Here is a 14,863-nt window from a genome sequence, read left to right as displayed (position 1 = left end):
TGCAGACGAAAGTGCGGAGCCCATTTGTGTTGCCTGTATTTCTCCATTTTTTATGCATTTGCTAGACAGTGTTACTCACTGCAGATTCATCTTGGACGTGACATCAAAATGCGAGAGGCAGTATTTACACACACCGTGCAAAAGGCTGCCACTCCTGGCCGCTTTCTTAAAATGGTCAGCCGATCACTATGGGAGCCTCCGGAGCTCTTCGATAGGAGGGTGTCAGGGCGAGCCTGCAGACGTCTCCTCTAGGAGGGTGCAGTGGGCAAGAAGCCCCTAACACACGAAGAAATTGATGCTCTGACATCTGAGTGTTTCTGATCAACCTGTAAGGGCAGAGGATCTGATGTGGCTGACCTGTGTTTAGCTGTGCACATAATGTGTGTATAGTGTGACGTAATATTTACTACGATTTGAGATATCTTTATGAGCCTATTGTTGATTTCGCCTTGTGCAGCACACATCTACAGTGGCCCGATTTTTTAATATTATCAAACGAGCGCCGACCGCCGGGACCGCCAGCGCCGTGCCGCGGAGGCATGCGGCGAAACGGGACAGATTAAGCGCGTGCGCAGAAAGCCCTTTATGGTGGGAACATCGTCAGCTAGGTAATTCCGTTGACCGCACACAGACTGCTCCGTAGCAAAGGAGGGCAGGGCGCTTGCAATGTCGAAGTGCATCGCCGATAAGCGATGCACTTCGACATTGGAATGCGTTCCCGTATAATTCCGACTGTTGTTGCTATATCCCTTTGTGTCATGCCGCCCATCGATATTCTCACAACACGTTCCCGTGTTTCTATAGGCACTCGAGGAGGCATTAAAATGTGCGCGCGCCCGCTGGTCAAAGAAAAGTGTGACTACCCAGCTACATAGGATAGATGACGACAGCAAAAACGCAGTTGATAATACAAAACGCCAAGCGGAAACCCTGTGTTAACTTCGTAGACGTTTTGGGTAAAATAACTGGCTTTATTGATAATATAACGGCATGTCACACGTCCGACCTTCGCCGCTCCCCGAGCGAGTCTGTTCTTTTCTCCAGCTGGGTTTGCTCAGCGAGCGCGCTTTCGCTGGTCCCGGCACAAGTGCCGCCATCTCATGTCTAAGTCGTCTAAGTGGCGAACCGCGGGTTACACTCGGCTGTCCTGCTTTACCGACCGTCCCGGTCGGTATCCTCGTCGGAATCTTCGGAGTCGAAATCGTCTTAACTCCAGGGCTTTAGCTTGTCCAAAGGAGCGACGCTGCAGTAGTGTCTCCGTGTTCGCCGACCACCGGGGAGGTATTCGATACGGTAGCGGTCGTTGGGCAGTCGCTCCGTGACAACGAACGGTCCCTTGTATTTTTCTCGCAATTTTCTAGATTCACCGCTGGCCGTAGGCTCTCGTTCGACAAGCACCACATCTCCCAAGTTGTAGATCGGCGCTTGAGAGCGCGCCTTGCTGTTTTCTTCGGTTGTCACGGATGTTTTCAATCGCCGCGGCTATTCTCGCTTCCAGCTCGCGGTCAAATTCTTCCGAAAGGGCGTCTTCCACGCAGTCACCGGTAATACTCCGTGGCCGGTAGTTGAAAAATGAAAGCCGTTTACAAATCCCTGTAACGCCGAATGGGAGCGCAGCTCTTGAGGAGGAGTAGGGAAGGGTACTGAGGGGGGTCACTTCGCCTGCGGGTAGTCACGTGACCCCGGGGGGTCACGTGATCTCGGGGGAGGGTCACGTGACATCAGGGTGGGGGGGTCACGTGACCTGGGGGATCACGTGACCTCGGGGGGGGGGGGCACGTGACCTCGGGGGTCACGTGACCCCCCCCCCCCCCCCCGGTTACGCCTACGCCGACGCCGCTCAGGCTGGAAACGGGCCCTTAAGAGCTGCGCTCTAAAAGGAGTCCAAACGGGGTAGTAGTAGTCGCCTGATGGAATGTGTTATCAATTCCCCACTGGACTTTAGGCAGTGTCGAGTCCCAATCCCGACCGCCTTGGTCTTTGGTCAAGCTTGCCACCGCCGGAGTTATCATCCAATTGTAACGCTCGACTTGTCCGTTCGCTCGAGGCGTATTGGTTGCGTTCTTGACGTGCGTAATTCTGAAGGCTTCGCACATTGCCTTAAGTTTGGCACTGGTGTATGCGGTCCCTCGGTCTGTGATCACCAGTGTCGGCGGCCCGAAGGTGCTGACCACCAGGGTTGTAAAGTACCTAGGTACAAGTAACTGTAAATCAGTATCTAGGTACTTTTGTTGTACCTGAGGTACAAACCTAGGTACTTTCATTTCTCAGTATCTGTATCTGTATCTTAGTTACATTTTCCAGTAACTTGTAACTAAGTGAAGTTACTTTTACAGGTACTTCTCTATTCACTTCGTCAAAATCGTAGAAAATACAATATAACATATAACTGAAAATAAATTATAATTACAGTCGTAAAGCAATTTAACATCACGTAGTGTTTCCACGCAATAAATCGAACTCAAATTTTGCACTTTACTAAACTGAAAATGTTCGTGAAGAAAAAAACTGGGAGGCCTCTTAAGCTTCGCCTTTAGGAGTTGAACGTGATAGGGTTATCGGGCCCCGTTCGCATGGCCTTCTCAATCGCTTCTCATGCTCTTGGGTCACACAACGACCTAGTTCTTATGATACAACACTCCCGGCGCGATCGAGGAGCTTTTGCCAGTGCTTTGATGCCTTTTACCCCGCAAGGTTTATTTATGTGTTTGCTCGGCACGCGCTAACAACACTCGATGCGATAATGCCTTTATCCTGACGCAGACAGACATCGAGGCACTCTAATGACGGCAGGAAAGCAGTGCCATTCTCAAGCCCTCCGTTGCCTGATCGATAGCATGTCTGGCTCGCAACCGAAGGGTCGTGGGTGCGATCCTGCGTAAATTCTTTAAATTTTCTCTAAGGCAAATGAATTAGTTTATTAAGTGGTATCATTTGAAACATGCGGCGACCATTATTTCGTATGTCTTTAGCCACCTTCATTCCACGCGTGACGTCACGTTTCACATGAGCGTTGTGGGTTGTTTGAAATTCCCGCGCGAAGTCATGTGGCTGTGACGTCACGACCCTATCGACCATTCAGGAATTTCCCGTCACGCCACCGACGCCACCGACATCCGACGGATTTTCTTTGACACGAGCTCCTAAACGCGCTCGCGTTAAAATATTCTCTTCCTTCCTGAAAACGAAAGAAAAAACGTGAAAGCTTGAAGACTTTCGCCCGTCGTTGCGTTGCGAAGGTTAGGTGCGTGTGCACTCGACTCTTCGTTCCTCTATGCGCCCGACGTCTTCTGGGCCCGCCGATGGCTTCGATGCCAGTGCTGGCGCTGAAGGGCAAGCCGCGTCAACAAGCGAGTTTGAGCGGGACGTCGTAAACAGTGGAAGCTGTGTCCTCGGTGAGCCAATTGGAGCGTAAGAGTAAGGCACGTGAGGACTCAACTGCGATGTGGACATCTGTGCAGCGCCGTCACGTGCCTCGCTCCAGTGACCTTATTGGCTCTCCGGGCCCTTCTGTTTTGCCATTTGTCAACTTCTACCGAGTTGGAGGCTCCTCCGCTGGCTGTTTCTCGCCGACTAGCTCCGGCCTGTCGGGATTCTCGGGTGCCGCCACTATCCGGGCCCGGGCGCCCGGGCAACTCGGGCTCTATGCTAAGCGTGCCGCTGTGGCAAGGAAGAGCAGAAGAAAAAAGAAAAACAGAGGCATGACAGAGGTCTCTCGGAAACAACAACGAAGGCTACGTGGCCACGTGGCTACGTTACGTGCTGCCTTCTCTGGCCGAGTGTTGAGTCGGTTGAGTCAGCCCCATTGTCTTTGATTGCCTGGTTGACTTGCGGACGCAATTTGCCTTCATCGTCATGTCTTCGATCATCAATGAGACGGCCATCGTCAGTAGCGTAAAAGAAGGCGAACCAGACGTACCATGGCCCTTTTATAGGGATTATTTTAAACTCGTGAAAACGAAAGAGAATGGGAACATTGATGTTAGGTGTCTGAAGTGCGCCCCGAAAATCAAGATCATCTCGGCGTCCGTCACTAGCACGTCTAATGTCAGAAAGCATCTGATGGTAAGTGGTCTATATAATATGAGCGAATGACGTTTTAGCGAATGACACTTTAGCGAATAGGAATCACTTGAGCGAATGGACGGTTTCGCGAATGACGCTTTAGCGAATAGGTTGTTTGTAGCCTGTTGCCCGACCCACAACAATTATTTGTAAGCTGCCTTGTCATTGATCAATTAGATATCGTCTTCATTTTAGTTTTACTGAAAGCAACCACTTTTTCTCTTTTTAATGCCCGCGCGTCCGGAATTTTCCGCCGCTGTAGACCATCTTTGGCGTCTGGCAGAAATATCGTTTTCGTCTCAAGTGCTAATGCTGAAACCTAGTTGGACTAGTGTCCTGCGCCGCTGAGCTGTTCTGATACGGTGCAATAGGTATTAACTAGTCATGCTTTGCTTATTCCAGAGGTCTCACAAGGAAGCACTAAAGAGTGTCGACAAGAGCAAGACGAACGTCGCCGGGGTAAAACGGAAAGCCGCGGCACCCAAGGAAAGACCCGAATGTAACACAGGGCCTCCACAACATAGAATAGCAGCAGTCCAGCCATCAGTGGCAGACTACATCAGGAGCTCGAAGTCCCCGTTCGGCCAGAGTACGAGTACTTAGATTATCTATCTGCCCTTGATGTTTGTATCCTTCTACTGCTGCATTAGGTTTTGACAACGAAGCCTGCCAGTTTTGTTGTGCTTAATTATGTGAAATGAACATTTACATATCTAAGGTCTCCCAATACTATTTTCCGCACATAATTATAACTGTGACTCTGGAAGTAGTATTTCTGGGGGTGTTTTAGAAACCAGGAGGGAGTTTCTTCAGGCGTAGCTAGGGGGTTGCCCCCCCCCCCCCCCTCAAATCTTGTTCTGCTGGGACCTGCTTTCACCCTCCCCCACCTATAGCATCTTGTCGTAGTCGCCCCCCTACCCCGCCCACCCTCCCGCCCGCAACAAGATCCTTGCTACGTGCCGGAGTTCTTTAACATAATTGAGTGTTGACAGACGGAAAGTTGTCTACAATACGTTCTAAGATAGATTCGTACTGCTACCGAAGAGCAACCCTGCATTTATTGAATGAACTGATATTTGGTTTTCAGATCCATTAGACAAAATGGTCCAGGAACTGATTGTAAATGCCAACCTGCCGTTCTCCTTCGTGGAACAGAGAAGTTTCAGGCATCTGATGCAGTGCGGCTTCCCCGGCCGTCACGTGATGAGTCGACCCAAGTTGATGAGCGAAATCAGTAAGGATGCGGCTGAGACGAAGGAAGTGATAAGAAAAAAGCTTGGCGATCTTCAGTATGTTTCTTCTACTGCGGATTGCTGGTCACTTGGTCACTTCATAAGAGGTAACTGTCGTGGTTTCTCTTTATTATGCGGCATTCTCAGTGCCATAATTGATTTTGGTGTCTTAAGGAGTTACCTTGGGATGACAGCACATGGGATCGACCCAGACACGCTGGAAGGGTGTTTTTTTGTGCTGGGCTGTCGTCGCATTCGAGGAAGGCACACATTCGATGTTCTTGCATCTACGTTAGAAGGCGTATACACAGAGTAGGATATCCTCGACAAAATAACCTGTACCACAACGGACAGTGTCTCCAATTTCATAAAGGCTTTCAGGTGAAAATGAATTCTTTGATATTTCTTACTAAAAAATTCGAACAATTTCGCCAGAATAGATGTTTATTTTTTATTTTATACAGCCATTTTGGGCGGCACTATGAAGACTACACAGACACATCACCGGAGAGTGAGATAGAGGTGGAAATCTGTGGCACCTGTTCCAATCTATAACGTCCTCGAAGCTCGTGACCAATCTGATGGGGTCTACACACTTCCTCAACACCAGCGCTGTGTGTGCCATATGCTGAATCTGATCGCACCGAAGGTAAATAGGCAAACTCTTACAGCGGCTATCGGTTCATATTACTTCTAATTCTGCAGGACGTGGACAACGCTGAAGAATCGTTGCCGCAGCTGAAGAAGCAAATAAGGCAGACTTTCAGCAAGTGCTCGGCATTATGGAAGAAGCAAGCGAGGTGAAATGTGGTTGCTGAAGCCATCTCTTCAAGCTGTGAAGGATCTTTGCCCACGCCTGTCCTCACGCGGTGGAACTCTACATACGATTGCCTCAAATCGCTTCACGGAATGCTTGTTCACAGTGAGAGAAAGTTGAAGGAAGTTTGTGAGAATTTTAAAATGCCGCTATTCACGAAGTCAGACATTGACTTTATTGATCAGTATGTTCAGGTGTTTACACCTCTCGCACAGGCTATAACTCTTCTCCAGCGCGAAAACAGCATATTCATGGCATATCTCCTGCCTACAGTGGCTTCACTTCGCAAAAAAATGTCCGCGTTGCTGACAGAGAACTTGAGGTACTGCCGCCCGGTGGTCGAGAGCTTAATCGCGGCGGTCAATAAGAGGTTTGCAGGCATCGAGGAAGGAAAACATGTGATAATATCTGCCGTGTGCCATCCAAAATTTAAGGTTGCATGGATAGACAACGAAGTGGAACGGAAGCGGGCCTGGGATTATCTAAAGAACGAACTTATGCGAACATCAACTATATAAAAAGCGTCGTCAGGCGAACAAAGTGGTGAGGACGAAGAAGACTGTGAGCACTTCTTTAACTTCGAAACAACATCCTCATCTGCTTCATGGGAGCAGGAGTTTGTACAGTAGACCGATTTTGCTCCGACAAGAAGTCTGGACTGTCTCAAGCACATGCCGCTGCTGAAAAGCGTGTTCTTAAAATTCAACACAGGGCTTCCAAGCAGTGCGGCAGTGGAGCGCGTTTTTAGCATAGGAGGAACAATTGCTACCAAACTGCGATCGAAGATGTCGGATGAACATTTCGAAGAAGTCCTGATTCTGAGGTCAAATCGAGCACTCAAGTGAAAAAGACAAAGTCTTCGAATGCTCTGGTGAGAGCGTTTTGCCTTATATCTCCCATTGACACCAATAAAGCACGTTTATCAACCTTGTTTTTGTGTACATCCCGGTATACAAAGGATTTACTTCCAATAATAATTTGACAAATTTCAGAAAAATACTTGACGTGAAAATAACAAGTACCTTTGAAGTAACTGTACCTGTACCTAGGTGCATTTTTAAGCGAGTAGCTAGATACGCACCTAGGTACATTTTCGTATGAGTAACTGTAACTGTATCTTAGGTACATTTTTGAAGTAACTTTTACAACCCTGCTGACCACATCCTGTAGAAACCGTGCTGCCGGTCCAGCTGACGTGTTGTGAACTGCTCTCAATTGCACGAACTTTGTGAAGCCGTCAACGGCAAAATTATGTAAGCATTTCCGGACTTACTCCTGACAAACGGTCCGAGATGGTCAATGTGGACGGTGTGAAAGGGTTTCGCGACCTTCTCGATACTGTGCAACTTTCCGGGTTTCTATCCGGATGTCGTCTTGTGAAAGAGGCACTCGATGCACGCGGCGATGTACCTTCTCACGTAGCGTTTCATGCCTGGGAACCAGTACGTTTCCCTGAGTTTTGCCAGAGTCTTGTCCACAGCAAAGTGCCCAATGTCGTCGTGGAACGACTTCACCACCCTCCAACGTGCATGGCTCGGAACGACCCACAGGAGTTTTTCCACAGAGTCGCTGTCTTGGAACTTCTTGAACACCTTGCCGTTGCGCAACTGGTATTCGCTTTGAACGCGACGGTCTTCTTTGGAAAGGTGTTGCTTCCGCTCAAGTCTCTCCTTCAGTGCCATGATCTTGGGATCATTCTGCTGGGCAATAGCGAGACAGCCTTCGATCCCGACGTTCGTAGTGAGGATCTGCAGGCCACTGACAACTTCCATCTCTCCGGGAGGGTCGTAAGCAGAACGACTTAACGCATCGACGTGCGCCATTGTTGTGCCCTTTCGATACTCGATATCAAAGGTAAACTCCTGGAGATGAAGCCACCACCTGCCAATTCGTGGCAGAAGAGTTCTCTTGCTCATCGTTGCACGCACTGCATTACAGTCGGTCACCACTTTGAACTTGAGTCCGATCAGGTAGGTTCGGAACCTTTCGAGTGCCCACACAACCGCTAACGTTTCCAGCTCGTGCGAGTGGTATCTCTCTTCGCAGTCTGTTGTTCGTCGACTTGCGTAGTCGACTCGGTGGAGCTCTCCGTTGTTTGCTCTTGTAAGAGGATTGCTCCTAGCCCATCTTTGCTGGCATCAGTGTGAACCTCTGTTCTTGCATCGAACGAGAAGTGCGCCAAAATAGGTTTCTCGACTAGTCTTTTCTTGAGCTCGTCAAACGCGGCATCATGTGTATCGGTCCATTCTCAGGGTTCGCCCTTGGACGTCAACCTCGTTAGAGGTTTGGCAATGGTAGCGAACCCCCTCACAAATCTTCGGAAGTAGCTCGTAAGATTCAAAAATTGGCGTACCTGGTGTATGGTTGTGGGCTTCGGGAAGTCAGCGACGCACTGGAGTTTGTGACTTCCCGGTCGTACACCTCCCGCGAAAATGTCGTAACCGAGGTAGTCCACTCGGTCTTAGAAAAAGTAACACTTGCTGAGTCGTAACGTTAGTCCGGCTCCTCGAAGGACATCCAGAACCATCCGCAGATGATCGAGTACCTCCTCTACGGTAGTCTTTGGGAGCGAGACGTCATCCATGTAGGCAAGTGCCACAGTGTAGCGCAGGGGTCCCAACAAAGTGTTAATCATCCTCTGGAATACCGCCGGGGCGTTGGCCAATCCGAATGGCATACGTACGAATTCATAATGACCGTCCGGTGTGACAAACGCAGTCTTGTGTCGCGACTCTGCTGACATGACGCCAGGTCGAGGCTCCTGAAGAAGCACTTCCCTCGAAGACGATCTAACTGTTCGTCAATCAGTGGCAGTGGGTATCTGTCCTTCTTCATGATACGATTCAAGGCTCGATAGTCCACGCAGAGTCTTTGTTCTCCCGTCGTCTTTCGTACCATTAGGATAGGACTCGCGTATTCTGAGGTCGAGTCGACGACGGTCCCCGCTTCCTTGAGTACTGCGATGACTTCCTTCGTGTGGACTCTTTACGCAAAGGAGAGTCGATAGGGGCGGAACTTGACTGGCTCCTGAGACGTCAGCTCGATCTTCATTGTGTCCAATCTCGGAAATATTGCGCGCGAAGCAGTCGCTGAACTCGTCAGTGAGGCGTTCGAGTACCTCTCGCTGCTCCAGAGTGACAGAGGGCCCCGTTTTGATCTCCTCGCTTGGCACAGGGCGTCGTTCAGCCGTGTTGATGTTCAGCGCTTTCCTCGGAGAGGGCTCGTCGTCTGGATAGCAGACCACCGCTCGTGCTATCCGCTCGTTCTCTTCGATGTCGGGGTTGCGATCCGACACGTTCATGATTGGCAGGCGAGTTTCGTTGTCCTCACTGACGTTCAAGGTACAGCGTGGTATGCAGTGTTCGCCTCCTTCTTCGCCCCTAAACTGTGCGTCGACAAACACATCCGTGTGGGGTGCTCTGCCCGTTACGTGAAGTAGGACGAATCCCACATACTTCGGTTAACTACCGTCGATTCCTTTGACCAAAGGCAGACAGAACGCTGCAGCAGATCAGGGATCTCAGTAAAGCTCAACGTGTCGTCGTTCTCGTGAACGTTCTCGCGCTCCTCGAAAATCCTCACCGTGTTTCAACGTCTGACAACCGTTACATGAGCTTGCTCCGTGAAAGGTGGTCCCACGAGAAGGGGTATAGAATGCGAGCTGCCGGGCACCACAAGCAGTTGAACATCCTCCGTCGCTTGATCGATCGCGATGGTAGCACTTGTCTCGCCACATGGTGTAACGTCGTCCAGATCCGTACCCTCCGATGGTAAACGGCACTGCCGGCTCTGAGTAGGATATCTTTAGGCGGTCCGCATCCTCCTGCCGCAGAGTAACGCACTGACTACCCAGGTCGACATACGCCCGCACTTCGTGGCCATTTAGTTTCGCAGGCATAAAGTACTTTTCATTGGCAGCTTCGGCGGCGCGGAAGTTTGCATCGACCACATACTGGGTGACCCGCGGCCCGCTTTCTCGCTTTTCTCGACTGTCCTTTGCGTCATGACCCACGCGCTTGCAAACGCCGCACCGCGCCTTCCGCTGGGGCGAAGGGCAGTTCAAGGACACGTGACCGCAGTCGCCGCAGTTAAAACAGAGCGTTTCTCCCCTTTCGTTGAAGAGCGGCTTCTTCCTCGGTCTGAGCGGAGGATGATCCACCGTCTCACGGCGCGCCTCGGACTTCGACCCTGTCGCTCGGTCGGCTCCGCTGTCGAAGCGGCGCCTCGAAGTCAAGGGCGAACTTGATGCTCCCTTCTACGCCGGGGAAGCCGAGGACGCCATGTTGCCCAACCGCTCTTCAAGGCGTTTTAAGCAGTGAAGTAGCTCATCTGGGGATTCGTACGTGCGTACGCCGACTGTCCTGATAGCGCCTTCGTCGTTTAGTCCGGTTATGATGTACTCGATGCACGCCTCGTCACTAAGGTTGCACCGACGAGCCTTTGAGAGCTTGTCGTAGTAGTACGATTCAATCGGCTCACCTCGCTTGCGACGCCGATCCTCCATGTCGCGATGCAGGCGTTGCATCGATGTTGCCGACGGGAAAGCGCGCCTGAGTTCTTCCTTCCATTCCGTCCACGTTTTATCTACCGACGACAGGGAATCGTACCAGCTCCTCGCCGGGCCCTCGAGCTTCGTAAGGGCGTTGCCGGACGTCATCCTGTCAGTCCAATGATAGGTGTCGGCAAGGTCGTCGATTCGTCGGATCCACATGTCAACCGTCGTGCAGCTTAATAAAAGCGGGTTGAACGACGGTACGAGCGGAGAACAAACAGCGCAAGGACAAGGACAGAGTAGAAGGCGGTAGACACACACAGCGCTGTTACCGCCTTCTACTCTGTCCTTGTCCTTGCGCTGTTTGTTTTCCGCTAATATGAATGACCAACTAGCCCAATCGTCAACACTACTGGACGGTACCAGCCGCGCCGTCTCCCCCACGCCGGAGACAGGCGAAGCAACCGCTTGAGTCTGGAGAAGCGCCATACCGCTGACCACTTCTCTCACCGCCGTCTGGACTGCGGCCTGGACAATCGCCGTTACGTCCAGCGCTAAATCAGGTCCCGTTGCAGACGGAGTCGGATGGCATGAAAATTTCAAGAGCTGCTGTTTCGCACAAAGGAGGTTTTTTGACAACATTAATAACTATAGGCCCATATCCGTACTTCCTTTGTTTTCAAAAGTATTAGAACATCTGATAAAAAACGCTTTTCAGAAATCCGTTCGGGATGAAACTTTAGCATCTGGTTGTGACCTAGTGCTACCTTTGGGCGGAGAATGAGCGTTAGGCGATACGTAGGTGATTTTTGCGGTAAATAAAAAAAACCCGCAATCTTTTTTTTTGTGACACCCTGTACCAGTCTTAATTTGGTGATTTATGCGCGCAAGTAGTGGTGTGCATAAATGAAAAAGATGCGAACGGGTGCAGTTTGAAGTTGTATAAAATATAGTGTAAGCACGCACATGGCACGCTGATTAAGAATGAAACTACCCTACATTTTGCACTAGCGTTGAGCACATCGAAAGTTAAGGGTGCATCGAAAGCTAAAGCTTGTACACATATACTGCTCAGGCCGTTATATTTGAATGCTCATAGTACTTTATTGCCCTCAGATTTGGTGTAACTCGTCTCCTAATCGCTTACAACAGAAAGAAGGGAACATTTTAACTCTGCGTTGATAGAAAAACTCCAACTGCTGACAGCTACCAATCATCTCTGCGCCGATTATGAGCATTCACTATATGCCAACGGTCGCGTGCTTAGAACAAGTTTTTTCCACGTGATTTCATACAATCGCAATTGTTCTTGACAGGCAATAATGTATACTCAGGCAAGCAGTCACATGTGAAGCTTAGAATATTTTGTATTCATTGTGGCACACGTGGCAAGTTGCATAGGTTTCTTTTACAATCCGCTAAATAGAATGCTCCTGGGTTACCTTGGTCCCTAATACATGTAGCACACAAAAGAGTACGAAATGAATCGCCGTGGAAAAAGAAAACAATAATGATAAACAAGCATGCAATCACGCGGAAACTGAGGGCACTGCACATGTACAAAAAATAAGCTTTGTTTCACTAAATACATTACCAGTAAACTATTTTGTTTTATCGTGCGAACGAAGCGAAACATACAAGTGCGAGCATACTGTCTTGAACTACCCTTCCAGTGAACAAGCGCACCATCCAAAGCAACGAGCTCGCTTTTATAGCTTTTGGTGTGCTCAAACCTTTGAAAACACAATTATGTTCAATTATATCATTTCAATTATTTAATTAAGTGCACCTTTGTGTGTGTGTTTTTTTTTTTTTGTCTTTTGCGTTCACGCGTTATTTTATTAGTTATATATTATTTTTCCAGAAGTCCAACAACTATAGTCTGTTTCATCATATTCGTAAGTAAGAGCCGCATAATCAAAGATGTAGACAAAAAAAAAGAAGAAAAAGAACGCGAACACACATTAAAAATGCAATCTAACGGTGCATTCAAAATTAGTCATTAGTTTTTAGAGAGAAGCAGTTTCGTAGGGCGACATTGTTACCCGTTGAAGATTATAAAAAGTTCAGTGCAACTGTTAGCTCGGGGTCTTTAACGTGCATTACGCAGTATACGTGATACGCGATCGCACGACGGTAGGATGTAGATGGGCAACTGAACCCAGGGTCCCTGCTAAAGCACCTTGATAAAGGCATTTTTTACAAGTACCGCCAACCATTGTTGTGGAAACGCGCAAGACACGTGCCACGAGCGGGTGCTCCGCCGCCATTCGCTTTCAACGGCCAGTCATTTCAGTGCTGCGCCGCCATTTGCCTCCAAGGTCCGCTCGAGAGACGGGCCTCGTGCACTGGCCATTGGAGGTATACTTGAAAGACCAACGCAAACACATTGAGGGGATTTAGTCCACGCTAGGGTGCCTCAATGTCCTTCTGTTTAGGGTGATGCCACTCTTTGTAGTACCCGATGCCGACAGCACGCGCTCACGGGAAAAATACAAAGAAATCGACGAAAACAAAATGTTGCCATAGCACAGTCAGTGCCACAAACGCGTGCAAGGGCACGCTCTTTCACGCGCTTCTGAACAAAAAATACAAATAAACGTGTGGGACAAAATGGCGAGATGCCACCACCCTAAGCAAAGCGCACATGAAGGCACCCTAGTCCACGCAGGCTCTGCAGCGTGAGGTCCGTGCTTTGAACGGAGCTCGCGCTCAGCATTTTTCTACACGCTCTGATCTGCCGTGGCACAACACACTCGGCAAACGATCCCCCCCCCCCCCCCCCCCCCCCACCCCCCGCACTTAGTTTAGCCTGCAAGCTAAACCAAATGAGCTACGCTTAGAATATCGGCACTTTTAGGGGCAAAGCTCCTTATGGGGTATCCACACGAAGGAGAAATCCGCTCCTTTGCTCCGCGGAGCGCGCATCACGTGAGACATACGTCATCCCTTTTTGACGCCTCGCGGCGCCGTTCTCCCCGTTCTCCTCCGTGGCGGAGGCGCGGAGGCTTCGTGCTGTCAGCACGAAAGCTCCGCAGGTGCACGTGGCGGAGCCGAGGACGGAGTTTACCGGGGTGTTGACGTCACGACATCCGTTCGCGGAGTTCCCCTTCATGTGGATACGGGGCTAGCCATGTCCGTATGTCCGTCCGCCGTCGTGTGCACGTGCTCCTGCTCGTGAGCTCACGCGCTCACGTGCTCACGAGCACATGAGCACGTGCTCCCGTGCTCACGAGCACATGAGCACGTGCTCCCGTGCTCCTGTAGGGCAAAAAACAACCGCATCTCAACGCGGTGAATGATGTTGATTGGGGCGAAGCTCCGGTGGTGCTTGTCTGCGTAGACGGTGAGCCACAGCATGCCGAGCCTTTCGTTCGTTTTCATTCATGTCAGAAAAAGAACGTGTGGTATGGAACGTGGTTATATACACATTTGAGCATTTGACCGCAGCGTGACATGAATGAAAACGAACAAAAGGCTCGGCATGCTGCGGCTCAGCGTCTACGCAGACAAGCACCACCAGAGCTTCGCTCCAATCAACATCATTCACCACGTGGAGATGCGGTTGTTCTTTTTCCCCCGAAATTGTTGTGGGCGCCGCCATCTTTGTGGTTAGTAACAAATCAAACGCAACTGCCGATCGTCATGATTCAAAAGTGCGACTTTCTCAGCATTAGTTTCGGTGTCAGCAAGCGCACGTAATATTGCTTTCCTTTGTCGTGAACTGTTCCTACATTTGTGGAGGGCGGAAACGCGTTTCCTGAGATTTCAGGTAAAGCTTCAGATAACTGACAACCGTCATTTAAGCACCAAGATGTGTATGAAGGCTAGCTTATTTAGTGGCTCTAGTTTAGCTTGACCGCACAGGCACAGAAAGAGAACGAACTGCCTGACCTCACGCTCTTGGCGCTGCTTCAGTGGCTTCATCAGCCCGTAGAGTTGGCTGCGCCCCGAACTAAGGCAAAGCAAAGCAAGTGTTCATATCTTAGGGCTTTTTAAGCCAAACCAACAAAAATCACTTAACACACCCCAATAAAAAAAAATGCGGGTTTATTTTGACTAACTGGAGATCTTTTGTCGTGCAACCAAATCTCAGATTGGCCTTCGTCGGATTGCGGGCACCTCGGCCTATATTTAAAGGAATACTGAACCTAGGAATTTAGTGTCCATAATAAGTGGCGCACGTTTTTTCCACGAGCCAGCAGCCGCCGGTGTGCGCGAGCACACGCAACAAGAATGACGTCAAAGACCTCCATT

At 49.8% G+C, this 14,863-nt stretch overlaps 1 pseudogene; it reads left to right on the top strand.

The window, feature by feature from the left end:
* The first annotated feature begins 3,855 nt into the window (after positions 1-3,855).
* LOC120841072 lies at positions 3,856-6,893 on the top strand (annotated as a pseudogene).
* Positions 6,894-14,863: the final 7,970 nt, after the last annotated feature.

This window comes from Ixodes scapularis, unplaced genomic scaffold (genome assembly GCF_016920785.2).
Source record: "Ixodes scapularis isolate PalLabHiFi unplaced genomic scaffold, ASM1692078v2 PGA_scaffold5__190_contigs__length_132052651, whole genome shotgun sequence".
NCBI lineage: Eukaryota > Metazoa > Arthropoda > Arachnida > Ixodida > Ixodidae > Ixodes > Ixodes scapularis.
The sequence above is the reverse complement of the archived record's forward strand: the minus strand, read 5'-3'. Positions and strand labels throughout refer to the sequence as shown.